The sequence below is a fragment of the Oryctolagus cuniculus genome, unplaced genomic scaffold (assembly GCF_964237555.1).
Source record: "Oryctolagus cuniculus unplaced genomic scaffold, mOryCun1.1 SCAFFOLD_57, whole genome shotgun sequence".
Taxonomy (NCBI): domain Eukaryota; kingdom Metazoa; phylum Chordata; class Mammalia; order Lagomorpha; family Leporidae; genus Oryctolagus; species Oryctolagus cuniculus.
The window spans coordinates 808,087-821,181 of NW_027208388.1; the positions used below are offsets into that span (position 1 = coordinate 808,087).

Here is a 13,095-nt window from a genome sequence, read left to right on the forward strand (position 1 = left end):
GGGTCATTTTCTACTTTTTAATTCTATCAATTATTATTAGCAGATACTGGTCTTATTTATGTGATTCCTTTGACACTAATGCTATCTTTATGATCAATTTTGAATTAAACTGATCATTTTAACTAGTAAGATGGCATTGGTACCTGCCAACTTAATGGGATTTGGAGTTCCATGACACGTTTCTAGCTCTACCATTAAGGGGTAAGTCTGAGTGAGCATGTGCCAAACTGTACCTCTCCTCCATTTCTTATTCCCACTCTTATTTTTAACAGGGATCAATTTTCACTTAAATTTAAACATCTAAGAATAAGTGTGTGTTAATTAAAAGAGTTCAACCAATGGTATTTAGTAGAAAAATACTAAAAAGAATAAAATAGTAAGCTCTTTCTCGACAGTCAGGACAAGGGCTGATCAAGTCATTGTTTCTCATAGTGTCAGTTTCACTTCTACAGGTTTCCTTTTAGGTGCTCAGTTAGTTGTCACAGATCAGGGAGAACATATGATATTTGTCCCTTTGGGATTGGCTTATTTCACTCAGCATGATGTTTTCCAGACTCCCCATTTTAATGCAAATGACTGAATTTCATTTTTTTACCACTGTGTAGTAATCTATAGAGTACATATCCCATAGTATCTTTATCCAGTCTTCTGTTGATGGGCATTTAGGTTGATTCCATGTCTTAGCTATTCTAAATTGAGCTGCAATAAACATTGAGGCACAGACAGCACTTTTATTTGCAAATTGGGATGGCTGGGTCATGTGGTAGGGCTATATTCTGGTTTCTAAGGAATCCCCAAACTGTCTCCATAGTGTCTTTACCAGTTTGCATTCTCACTAAGAGTAGATTAGTGTGCCTTTTCTGCCACATTCTCACCAGCATCTGTTAGTTGATTTCTGAATGTAAGCCTTTCTTACCAGGGTGAGGTGAAACCTCATTGTGGTTTTGATTTGCATTTCCCTGATGGCTAGTGATCCTGAACATTTTTCATGTGTCTGTTGGCCATTTGGGTTTCCTCTTTTGAAAAATTCTTTTTAGGTTCTTGGCCTATCTCTTAAATACGTTGTTTTGTTGTTGTGAAATTTCTTGATCTCTTTGTTGATTCTGGTTATTAATCCTTTATTGGTTGTATAATTTGCGAGTATTTTCTCCCATTGTCAGTTGTCTCTTAACTTTCCTGACTCATTCTTTTGCAGTACAGAAACTTCTCAATTTGTTGTAATCCCATTTGTTAGTTTTGTCTTTGACTGGTGTTATATCCTTGATCAAATATAAGTTGGCTGTAGATGTTTGGATTGATTTCTGGCATTTCTATTCTGTTCCATTGGTCCATCCATCTGTTTCTGTACCAGTACCATCCTGTTTTGATTACAACTGCCCTGTAGTATGTCTTGAAATCTGATATTGTGATGCCTTCGGCTCTGTTTTTGTTGTCCAAGATTGCTTTAGCTATTTGAGGTCTCCTGTGTTCCATATGAATTTTAGCATCATGTTTTCAAGATCTGAGAAAGAATGTGTTTGGTATTTTGATTTGTAACACATTGAATCTGTATATTGATTTGGAAGAATAGACATTTTGATGATATTGATTCTACCAATCCATGAGCATGTAAGATTTTTTTCATTTTTTGGTATCCTCTGATTTCTTTAAAGTTTTGTAATCCTCATCATAGAGAACTTTGACATTCTTGGTTAAGTTTATTCCAAGGTATTTTTTATGGCTATTGTGAATGAGATTGATATTAGAAGTTCTGTCTCAGCTGTGGCATTGTCTGTGTATACAAAGGCTGTTGATTTTTGTGCATTGATTTTATATCCTGCTACTTTGCTAAACTCTTCTATGAGTTCCAAAGTCTCTTAGTGGAGTTCTTTGGATCCCCTAAATAAAGAATCATATTGTCTGCAAGGAGGGATAGTTTGACTTCTCCCTTCCCAATTAATTCCCTTTAATTTCTTTTTCTTGCCTAATGGCTCTGGCTAAAACTTCTAGTACTATGTTGAATATTCAATGGTGAGTGGGCTTCCCTGTCTGGTAGCAGCTCTCAGTGGGGATGCTTCCAACTTTTCCCCATTCAATATGATGCTGACTGTGGGTTTTTCATAAATTGCCTTGATTGTGTTGAGGAATGTCCCTTCTATCCCCAATTTCCTTAGAGCTTTCATCATGAAAGGGTGTTGTATTTTACCAAGATCTTTCTCTGCATCTATTGAGATAATCATATGGTTTTTCTTCTGCAGTTTGTTAATATGGTGTATCACATTGATTTGGGAAAGCTGAACCATCCCTGCATAACAAGAATAAATCCCACTTAGTCTTGGTGGATGATCTTTCTGATGTGTTGTTGAATTCTATTGGCCAGACTTTTATTGAGCATTTTTGTGTCAATGTTCATCAGAGAAACTGGTCTGTAAGTTTCTTTTTCTGCTGCATCTATTTCAGATTTAGGAATTAAGGTGACACTGGCTTTGTAGAAAGAATTTGGGAGAATTCCCTCTCTTTCAATTGTTTTGAATAGTTTGAGAAGAATTGGAGTTAGTTCTTTAAATGTCTGGTAGAATTTAGAAGTGAATCCATCCGGTCCTGGGCTTTTTTTCTTGGGAGGGCCTTTATTACTGATTAAATTACTGACTTGGTTATGGGTCTGTTTAGGGTTTTTATGTTTTCATGGTTCAATTTAGGTAGGTTGTAGGTGTCCAGGAATCTATGCATTTCTGCTAGATTTCCCAGTTTGTTAGCATACAACTCTCAGTAGTAATTTGTTTTAAAGATTTATTTATTTGAAAGTCAGAGTTACACAGAGTGGAGAGGCAGAGAGAGAGAGAGAGAGGTCTTCCATCCACTGGTTCACTCCCCAATTGGCTGCAATGGCCAGAGCTGTGCTGATCTGAAGCCAAGAGACAGGAGTTTCCTCCAGGTCTCCCATGCGGGTGCAGAGGCCCAAGGACTTGGGCCATCTTCTACTGCTTTCCCAGGTCACAGCAGAGAGCTGAATCAGAAGTGGAGCAGCCCGGTCGTCCACATGGGATGCCGGCACTGCAGGTGGTGGCTTTACCTGCTACACCACCACGCCAGCCCCTAGTAGTAATTTCTGATGACTCTTTATTTCTGTGGTGTCTGTTGTTAACATTACTTTTTTCATTTTTAATTTTATTGATTTGGGTCTTCTCTCACTTTTTGGTTATTTGGGCCAATTGTTGTGTCATTTTTGTTTTTGTTTTTTCTTTTTAAAATCAACTATTCGTTTTGCTGATCTTTTGTAATGTTCTTTCGGATTCAATTTTGTTGATTTATTTTCCAATTTTAATTATTTCTCTTCTCCTACTAGTTTTGGGATTGGTTTTCTGTATTTTTCCTAGATATTTGGGGTGCATTGATAGCTCATTTGTTTGGTGCCTTTTCAATTTCTTGATGTAGGCATCTATTGCTATAAACTTTCCTCTTAACACTGCTGTTATTGTGTCCCATATGTTTTGATGTGTTGTTATCTTCAGTTGCTTCCAGAATGTTTTTTATTTCTCTTTCATGTATGACCCATTGTTCATTCAGGTACATCTTATTCAGTATCCATGTGTTTCCATATGTTCTAGGGTTTCCTGAGTTCCTAATTTCCAGCTTCATTCCACTGGGGTCTGAGAAGATGCATGGTATAATTTTGATTCTTTTGAATTTGCTGCAACTTGCCTAGTATGTGGTCAATCCTAGAGAAAGTTCCATGCACTGCTGAGAAGAATGTGTATTCTTCAAGTATAGGATGAAAAGTTCTATAGATATGTTAGATCCATTTGATCTATAGTGTCTATTAAACCTGCTGTTTCCTTGTTAATTTTCTGTCTGGTTGATCTGTGTATTGCTGAAAATGAGTATTGAAGTACCCAATACTACTCTATTGGAGCATAAGTCTCCTTTAAATCCCTTAACATATCTTTTAAATAGTCTGGTGCCCTGTAATTAGGTGCATATATGTTTATAATAGGTAGATCTTCCTGTTGAATTGATCCCATAATCATTATATAGTGCCCTGCCATTTTTCCAAAAATATTTCTAATATATAGTTTGAACTTCCTGTGTTCTTTTACTGAGAGATTTTTTCCTTTACCTTCTTTCATATTGATGACCATGTTTCTGTGTATAACACATCTTTAAGCATCTTCTGCAGGGCTGGATGAATGGTGACAAATTCTTTCAATTTCTGTTTGCTATGAAAGGTCTTTATTTCACCTTCATTCACAAATGAGAGCTTTTCAGGATATAATATTCTGGGATGGCAGTTTTTTTCTCGTAGTAGTTGGACTATGTTTTGCCATTCCCTCCTAGCCTGTAGGGTTTATGAAGAGAAGTCTGCTGTGAGTCTAATTGGAGATCCTCTGAGAGTAATCTGGCATTTCTATCTTGCACATTTTAGAATCTTTTCCTGAAGCTTCATTGTGGGGAGTTTGATTACAATGTGTGGTGGCTCGTATCTTTTCTGGTCATGCCTATTGGGAGTTCTGTGTGCTTCCTGTATGTGGATGTCTTTCTCCAAACCCTGGAAGTTTTCTGCAAGTATCTCACTAAAAAGGCCTTCTAATTCTTTTTCTCTCTCCATGCCTTCAAGAATTCCCAGAACCCAGATATTGTTTTTTTTTAATAGTATCCTGTAAATTCCCAACAATATTTTTTAGATTTCTAATTCTTCTTCTTGTCTTCAGTTTGACTCTATACGTTCCTGTTCTCTTTCAAGTCTGATATTCTCTCTTCTGCCTCACTGATTCTGTTTTTAAGGCCTTCAACTGCATTTTTTATTTTTTCTATTGAATTCTTCATTTCATTTTGGTTTTTCTTCAATATCTCAATTTCATGTTCTATTGAATTCTTCATTTCATTTTGATTTCTCCTTCAGATTTAGTTTTCATGAGAGAGATTTTTTTTCATATCCTGCATGGATTTCAGTACTCTGTGTGCTTGGTTTTGATTACTTCTAAGTGTTCTTATCATCAATGTATTGAGTTCCATTTCTTGCATTTCTCTGTTTCATTGTCTTCATAATCTTGTATTGAAGTGTCACGTTCTTTTGGGAGCATCATGTTGTCTTCCTTATTCTTGTTTCTTGGATTGTTGCATTTGTTGTTCAGCACTTGAGGAAAAACTCATTGGTTTCTTCTTCTTTTGCTTTTATTTCTGCTGTGGTGCCTTTTTTCATTGTACTATGACTCTGTAGATAAGTGGACTATCTGCTTTCAGCGAATCTCTAGAGGTTTGTGGTGGGTGTGGCCAGAGAGCTCTGTTCAATTCTTCAGGCTTAAGGACGTGCCTAAGGTGACACACCCAGGTTTGGTGTGGTAAATCTCTCTCTCTCTCTCTCTCTCTCTCTCTCTCTCTTTAATCAGAAGGGAAGTATTTCCATTCAGCTAAGCTCTTCACTTTGATGATGATCAGTGCCTGAGCGCTAGCCCCAGTGGGTTTATTTGTCTGCCCTGTCACAAGGACCACACAATTGATCTGTGCAGTCTTCAGTGTAAGTTCAGATTCCCCTGCAATGTCTCCCACCATCTAGCCAGGTCCTCCTGAGCTTGTGGCGTCTCCTACCAAGACTACTCAAAGTCTCAGCCACACCGTGACTTCTCCCACACAGTTTTTTTTTTTTTTCACAATCCCAGTTCAGAAGTTCCATACAGTCACTAGGTCTTAGCCTCCTGTTATTACTCCCCACCAGAGTCAGGTTTCTCTGCTCAGCTGATTGCTGGTTGCAAACACAAGCTGTGGCTGCTGTTATGTATGTCCAAAATGGAGCTGACTCTATCGGCTTGTATGCCTTTGTAAGGTGATCAGAGAGAAATGTGTCTCTATGACCCCTTTTATTTTTTCTCTCATCTAGTTAGGTTGGTGTACTTTCCCCCATGGGGCTTCAAGCCTTGTTCCCTCTAGGCTCTTCTTGCTGCTTTTTTGCCAGTGTCTCTAGCTACTGCAGTCTCATCTCATCTTATTTTCCAATGCTGGAGCTTAGCCTCTCAGATGCTGGTGTCTTGAGCTGTGGGTGACCACGCCCTTCAAGTAGGTCCACTGTGTCCTTCTAATTTTGGAAGAGTTTCCTCTGCCATTTTTTTCTCTAACTCTTTCCTGAGACTACACTATCTCCACTTTTTTTTACTACCTTCTCCTGGACTAGATCAATAAGCTTTCTCCCTATTCCACCATCTTCTCTATGCTTCTTTATGGAAAACCCTTGTTCTAATCATTACAAAATGTCCATATTTGACCCTATGGCCTTATACTAAGAACTGATTACATTAAGAAATGAAAGCTATTTCTGCTTCTAATGTCAACTCAGTCCTTGGTGGAGTACCCTACAATATTCCTGCTGAATTTCCCAGTTGAAATTGGTTCTAGATTTCTTCAGAAGGCATTTCCAAGGAAACAATTCAAGGTCATTGTTTGAAGTCTATATAAATACAAAGGAAATAAAGGATGCTGTGGTGAGGTTCAGAGAATAGGATGCAGGTCTCCACTTCTCTGCTGCAGAAGGACAGTACATGCCTCAGCAGAAATCAATTTCAGGTATAGGCCAGATACAGAGAGGATTCCAGGTCTGATCTTTTGGGGCCTGAACAGGGAACAAGATTTTGTAAGTTGCCATACAATTATTGTCCACACAGAAAGAGGGAAACTAGAGGGGCCATCACATCTCAGGGCCATCACAGCTAAAGCACACTGCAGTAATAGGAGAGGTGGGGAGGGGCATAGGCTCCAGCACAGTACACGCTCAGCACAATGATAGGGTCCATGCACCCTTGCTGCTTCTTTGTATGATCCAAAGACTTCTGTGGCTTAGCAGCACTGGAAATTCTTAGAGTTCCCAGGGCCAAAGTCCATCTGTGTTCTCCCACTCTTGTGTACAGGAAGCCTAGCCTGGACTGGTTGGTCATCTGCAGACATTGCCATCCCACAGCCTGGCTCTTGGCTGTCCTCCTAGGGTCTCATAGGCAAATGAGGAATATATCCCTGGTCTGGGATCTAGCATAGGGCTGGTAAGGTCTGCTCCTCACTGTGCACACCCTGTTGGATCACACACTGGGCTGATTACCTGCTCAGGCTCTGAACCAAGTCAGGAACAATCAGCACGAGCTCCTGAAGAAAGTGCTCTTCCTGCACAATTAGTTCCAGCTGCTCACAGAATGCTCTCTCTCAGCCTGGGACAGGTCCATTCTCCAGCTCATCCATCTACGAGCATGCACATCAGAGCTGGGATTTGGGGTTTTCAGATGCAGGCTGGAGGCATCCTCATTCATTGTTTTAGGGAAAGTGAGATGTTGAGAGGTAGTGTTTTCAGCTCCACTCTTTCACTGGAAGGCTTGAAGCTGTGGTCAATGTCTGCCTGAAGGTCCACAGAGCCAAGGAAGGGTCTGAGAGCACAGAGGAGGGAGCAGGGTCATGTTGGGCAATCCAAGATGGGATCAGGCTGAGGGGAGGAATAGGCAAAACTCTGTGAACACATGTCGTCTGTGTTTGTGTCTCTCAAGATTGGGTCTTGCAGAGCATTTCCAAGTCCAACAGTGAGGATGAAGCCCCTCAGGTATGAGCAATACCCACAAAGACTGGAGAGTCAAATTAGGGGAAGGCTTGGATTATGTGCTGCTTTGGACTCCGGAGAGGACATATTAACTCAGGAGGAAAAAATATATTGCATGTAGACATCTGTTTTGTTCTTTTTTACATTAATTATAGAGTAGGAAGAGGTTATATACCCATGGGATTGGAGCAAACTGAAATTTTACTGATCATTTCTTGCTTTAGTATTTAAAACTTTACATTTTCTCTACTGCTGACCATCCCTGGCTTTGCCATTGTAAAGATAAAGTCCACTGCATTGTGATAGGATAGCACTGCCTGCATATTCAGGACAAGAGATGTTTGAGTTTTCTGTTGACCATTATCTTAGTCCACTTTTCACTGCAACATAATACCTGAGACTCTGTAATTAATAAGGAACAGAAATTTCTTTCTTCTCATGGTTGGCAGGTCAAAGACCAAGATGGTGCCATTGTGTCTGAGGAAGGGCTCTTTGTTGCATCCTGGATTCACTTGGCAGAAGGCAGAAGGGCATGGGATACAGTGGGACACCGTCTCTCACATACACTGGCTGGAACCCACACAGTCCTGTAGCAAGTGCCAGGTGACAGTGAGTAGTGGACCCTGCCCCTCTGCACAGCCAGTACATGTACCAATGCTTTTGTGCTCTATCTTCACTGTCTACTCCCAGCTTACAACACAACCTTCTCACCCCCAGGTTTGGCCAAGTTAAAGAATACTTCCTCTGAGCTGACAGGGAAGGCCCCAACATCCTAGAATTGTGATGGCCAAGCATTACTTTGAGTTCCTCTTGGCATCCCCATCTCACCCAAGTCTGGAATAGGCTTTGTGACAGGCTGTTATCCAGTTGCTACTGGAGATACTGCATAGCTGCACAGGCTTCCCAGAGGATCTGTGTTAGGGCATTCTGGGATGGAAGCACACACTGGCCCTCACGGTCCTGCTGACCTCATCCCTTGGAATGTACTGGGCTCAGTGGAGTGCCTCTGGGCAGCAAGGCTGTGTGTCACTGTTCCCCTCAGATATACTGCTCCAAACACACAGTACTGAACTGTTCCCTCCTCTAGGCAGACCCAGCAGATCCCCTGTCCTCAGGCCTTCCAGGTGTCCTTCTTCCCAGTCTTTCCACTGCTCACTGAAAACTCTAGCAAGTCCCATTTATTGATATGGCCAAAAATAAACCTGCTGTGGACTCCCTGTTGCCTCCTTGGCACACTACCAGAATTTGAACAAATTAAATTTCCTCTCCTTTTTGGGGTATCTTTTCAAATGGGTCAGGAAACCTGGGATTGCTATGATGATTAAATATTTCCAAACTCCACAAGGTTAACCCAGATATATGGACTTGGTCCTTGTTATCTTGTTACCTTCTCAGGCCCCAACAGGAGACCAGGACATTCACTCCCCACATTTAAAATTGATCTCCAGATATATTGCTGTGCATGAAAATATATTTTTAAAAGATTTATATACTTATTTGAAAGGCAGAGTTATGACTTGGAGCAAAAAATAAATAAATAAATAAAAAGAGATCTTCCATCCAATGTTTCAGTCCCTACATAACCTCAATGACAAGGTTGGGCCAGGCCGAACCAGGATCCTGAAACTCCATCTGTCTCCCAAATGTCTGGCAAGGACCCAAGCATGAGCCATCTTACACTGCTTTCCAAGGCACATTAACAGGGAACTGGATCAGAAGGGGTGAACCAGGGACACCAATCAGTGATCCTATGGGGTGGTCGCCACACAGGGCTCTTTCACCTGCTGCACCACAATGCCAGCTTCAGGTGGCAGTATAGCATTATCTTGGGCTCCAAAGCTCCCATAGCAGACAATAATATGATTGGTGGAGGTCGACAAGAACAAAGGAAATGGACAATATTTATGAGTCAAAATAGAGGAAGAGACACATGAGGGATGAAAAACAATGTGTTGCACACATCGACAAATGGACAGTGGCTACACAAGGAGGAACAAGGTGACATTCCTAGTGAGTATTATGGGATACTGAGGGCTCAAAGAAAAGGTCAAAGTTCAGAGATCCTCTATCTCATTACAAAGGTGAAGCCATCCAATACCAGGAACAGGGGTATAGAGATGGAGCCCCAAGAGGGCCTCAAGGTTGGCCTACATCATCCAACCAGCAGCAGGGGTCCAAGTCCTCACCTCAAGTCTAACTCTTCCCTTTTCTTTTCTCTGGCAACCTCATCACTCCCTGCTCCCGTGCACATGGAAGGCTACGTGGTAGTCTCTGAACTTTCCATTGGAAGTGGTGATCTGGGGTTAAGTGTTTCCTTTTTCATATCTTTCTGATTCTCTGGCTTTTTGCTCAGAAGCTCCTATTCCTTTGTCTCCCTCATTCCCTCCTCACCAGAGTTGATGATTCTCATTGTGAAGAACCTGGTATGATCTATGCACTTGATATACTTGCACTATGGATGCTGATACAATCTCTCTACAGCCCTCCTTTCTCAGTTGATCAAACTTGCCTTCACTCCTGACCCCCAGACTACACTATGAAATGGTGCTGAGCAATCTGGCTGGCCTACAAGGGAACTGGCCTGGGGACAGGCAAGCTGGGTCCCAATCTCGGTGGAAGGGAGGACTCCAGAGAAGTCTGAATCTGTCCTTATTATCCACCAAGACAGGTCAGACAGGTCTTCTCCTGCAATGCCTGCCTCAAGAAACTCATTCTGGTCTCCTTCCAGCTGTTCACGTGTTCCCTTGATGTGAATTACACTCAAAGCATTCAGGACATTGAGGATCTCGACCAAGAAGAACAGGAAATGTGAGTTTGCAGCAGGTAGATGGGGGTCAGGGAAATAAGTCACATGGACTCCATTGCTCCACATTCTTTGTGACACCTCAGGGATGCCAACTAAATGTAGACCAGAAGTGGAGAGGCTGCCAATGAGCCTGACCTTGAGAGTGGAGATGAATGGATGTTCAGGATCCACACAGGTGAGTGAAGGATGTGCCCTGAGGTGGTCCCATGGAGCACATCCCCATTCCATGGAAGCTCCTAGAGTTGCTAGGAGGAATTTTGCTTTCATCTGAAGGGAAGGCTGTAGGTGCTAGCAGGATTGGCAGGCAAATGACTCTGGAGAGGGCTGTTAGTTGTGTTGTGTCTGGGGAGAGCCACCACAGCTGTTGAATATCTCCCTCTACAAGGTGAGTCCCTGCCAACCCAACCTGAAGTCAACAGGGAGCCTTACAGGTGTGGGGAGACACTGGGGGTTGTCCCTGACTACCTCCAACTCAGGAAGATTAGGAAGAGGGTGAGACAGAGAGGAAACTTTGAGTGCCTTTTCACACCAGGAAGACAGCCCACTGTACACATCTTTATATCCTTGTAGCTACCCATCCGAACCTGACATCACATAAGAGTCAGCACAGAACACGAGAGCTGTGGGGATTTACCCAGGCCTTTTGGGGCCCTCAGCCTCCATTCTCAGAGGCTGATAGATGTGTTTTCACATGTTGATTGTTTATTGTTGTGCATATAAACTTTTCTATGTGCCTGTTAAACTTAATTGTCAGCAATTAAGGCAAAACTCACTTTGAAGAGTGACAGGAGCAGGGTGTCAAGAACATAGTGTTCTTCTCATTTGTGCACTAATTTTATACTTCAATTACAAATACACACTGGCTGCATGGCCCTCTCAAAAGAAATGTCTTCCATCACATTTTCCATGCTCAAATATAGTAAAGCAATAATGGTTGGGTTAATGTCACAGAATAATCCTTGCCAATAAAATCCCTGAAATGACTTCTACATGGAGGATAGAAAGAACATCTACATGATTAGGGAAGGAAACCAAAGAGCTCTGTGCAGTTGTCCATAATTAACATGCAGGTCACAGGCCCCAGGCCTGTGGGGTAAGGACTGAGTAGGCAGCATCAGGACTCCCATTATGTGTCATCAAACCTCCTTCTCATAAGACCCAGGGGAGTGGGCCTTGGGTTTTTTTTTTACAGGCAGAGTGCACAGTGAGAGAGAGAGAGACAGAGAGAAAGGTCTTCCTTTGCTGTTGGTTTGCCCTCCAATGGCCACCATGGCTGGCGCACTGCGGCTGGCGCACTGCAGCCAGCGCACTGTGCTGAACTGAAGCCAGGAGCCAGGTGCTTATCCTGATCTCCCATGGGGTGCAGGGCCCAAGCACTTGGGCCATCCTCCACTGCACTCCCAGGCCATAGCAGAGAGCTGGCCTGGAAGAGGGGCAACCAGGACAGAATCTGGCATCCTGACCAGGATTAGAACCCAGTGGAATAGGTGGGGGATTAGCCTATTGAGCTGCGGCACCGGCCTGGCCTTGGATTTTTAATCCCAGGGGCCAAGAGATCTCCCCTTTCCTGTACATCAGGTTCAATGCCATGTGAAATGTCCCCTGAAGGCTGCTCAAGTGAATGCCTAATGGAATTCACAATTGTAGGACGTCCATGCCCCACACAAATGGGCCTCAGTGACCCATGGCCCTGATTTCTGTGGAGGTCAGGACTTAGGGTTACCCTCCAGAGCACAGGAGCCTTCTGAGTGCTGCACACCCATCCCATGGTCCCTACCCCTACAACATCCTTGTCCTCCCCCACTGATCCCTGTACCTGTTTCATCTTTGCAGAGACTTTTAGCAACTTAGGAGACTGCAGTGTGGAGTCCTGGGATGCAGAGGAGCTGGAGTTTCCCAAGCCATCGGAAACTTGAACCATACAGGAGGAGACACAACTTCAGCCACATGCACCTCATCAGTCTTGTGGTAGCTTTGACATTAAATTCTTGTCACCCAGTACTAGTGATTTTCACATGCTTTTCTGTCAAAGAAAATACATGGAAAGAAAACACCTTTAGCAAATGTAGAACTTAAAATGATCAGAGAGCAGTCACCCTAGTGAGTACCACCACCATTCTCTCCCTCAAGAGGAATCTCGTTTGGTCTTCACTTGAAGAAAGTCACTGCCAAGTTGGCTGCTTCAATCTGTCCTTACAGGAATGACTTTCTAGGGATTTTGTCTCACATCTGTTCCTTCCTCTGGAAGGGATCATGGGGTCCATCTCATCCAAGATCTTTCTCAAAGACTTGGATGCCATTGCATTTTTTAACTAGAGTCAGCTTGCACAGCACACAGTTCCTGGCTTAACATTTTCTTCTTGAGCATCTTAAATATATTCTTTTCCCTCCTAACCCAGATAAGCTGGATCCTTTTCATTCCCTTCTATGTTACTCATCCGTGTATTTTAGATGCCTGAGTACTTTTTATTTAATTCCCAGATTTTACTAGAATAGAAATGACTTCAATCACTCTAAGTGCGACCCAGTTTTCTGTGAAGATGGACTTTGAGAGCATATTGTCATTTTCTGAAATAGTTTGAATTAAAATTAATAGCTTTAGATCATTGCATTGGTATTCCTCTTCCAGGAATCTCATTCATACATATGCTTGTATTCAACTTCTAGTATTTCTCTCTCATCTTCTGAAATCTTTGGTCAAGCACCTATTCTTTATATTTCCCCTTTCACCTTCTGTTTCTTG

General features: G+C 42.3%; 1 long non-coding RNA gene across 1 annotated transcript in view; it reads right to left on the reverse strand.

Moving 5' to 3' along the window:
* Positions 1-1,117: 1,117 nt before the first annotated feature.
* The window catches only part of LOC103346819 (copine-A), an 84,671-nt gene continuing 72,693 nt past the window's right edge, over positions 1,118-13,095 (reverse strand). The window contains exon 10 of the long non-coding RNA XR_011386140.1: positions 1,118-12,375. This is a non-coding gene — a long non-coding RNA (copine-A). The remainder of the gene's footprint in view (positions 12,376-13,095) is intronic.